The 1,257-nt window shown below is 40.0% G+C and overlaps 1 pseudogene; it reads right to left on the reverse strand.

The window, feature by feature from the left end:
- Positions 1-306: 306 nt before the first annotated feature.
- On the reverse strand, positions 307-882 carry LOC114270703 (uncharacterized; annotated as a pseudogene).
- Positions 883-1,257: the final 375 nt, after the last annotated feature.

Raw genomic sequence — 1,257 nt, forward strand, 5'->3', positions numbered from 1 at the left:
GGAATTTTAATATAATAGACCTGAAATTTTAAATGTTCAATACAAATCCCACTACAAACAAAAAAAAGAACCATTTTTAAGTCAAATATTTTAGATCACAAAAAACAAAAAAGAAAGAAAAAGCAAACAAACAAAAGGAAAATGGAGCATGCATGACCAAATTCATCCCCATCAACACTTTAGTAATCATAGATACTAATAATTAATAACACAAAGCCAGTAAATTTGTTTTTTAGTCTTTCCTTTTAACAATTATCAAGAACTTCAAAGAACATTGAAAGAAACTTGATGATGATGAGCAAAAATTCAACTAGTATTACAAAACAATGTCTCCCAAATGTTAGTAAAAGCCTCTACAATAACCCTGTAATGATGATGCGAATTCAGTGAGAAAAAACACACCAGCAGCTGCTCCAAATCTCTCACCTCAAACATTTGCTTCTCTAATATTATCTCCATCATTGATCTCTTGAAATCCTCATATGGGTCCTCCGATTTCTTCACCACGAAGCTCTCCTTCATTTTTCCCTCCGCCGAAAACGACGGTATCAACTTCTTCAACCCCGACAACCTCACCGGTGACTCAATCTCTGGTGACCACACATTCCCTCATTTTTGAAACGTTGCATTTCGCTCCCTTCATCCTCTACTTGTGATTTTGGGAAAACGAAACTAGCGTTACAATCTCTTTTTCTTGCTCGTCTCTTTCGTCGCCAAACAACCCACTGTCGGCCGAGGAAGTGCTGATACGGTGTCGTGTAATCGCTTTTTTTTTTTGCTTTGTAATTTCTTCTTCGTCGCCGTGTGCAGCGAAGGAAGAGGGAAGAGGTCGTTGTCGGAATCGCCAGAGATAGAGAAGTTGTAGATTTCGCGATGCGGCATCTCGTCCCACTTGAATTCTGGCGATTCGGTGAGGTCATCTTTAGAGGTGTACTGTGTGCCGAACCCACAGTCGACGGATGAGAAGATGGAGGACACGTGGTGCTTGAAGGAGGAGCGGTGGGGTTTGAAAGGGGGTGGGGTCACCGATGGGCAGTCAATGAAGACGGGATTTAGGGAGAGTTGATGGAATGAAGGGACAAGATTTTCTAGGAAGTTGGAAGGGTTTTTGGAGTGGTAGAATTAGAAGGATGAGATGATTCGGGAGATCAAAACCTTAAATCTTTTTGCTATTGTTTTGTCTCTCTTTGTTGTATGAGAAAGTGGTTCCTTATATGTACGGATTAGCTATTGCAATATGTATATATAGGCAATGAA

Source organism: Camellia sinensis, chromosome 12 (genome assembly GCF_055761805.1).
Source record: "Camellia sinensis isolate YWXY chromosome 12, ASM5576180v1, whole genome shotgun sequence".
Lineage (NCBI taxonomy): Eukaryota > Viridiplantae > Streptophyta > Magnoliopsida > Ericales > Theaceae > Camellia > Camellia sinensis.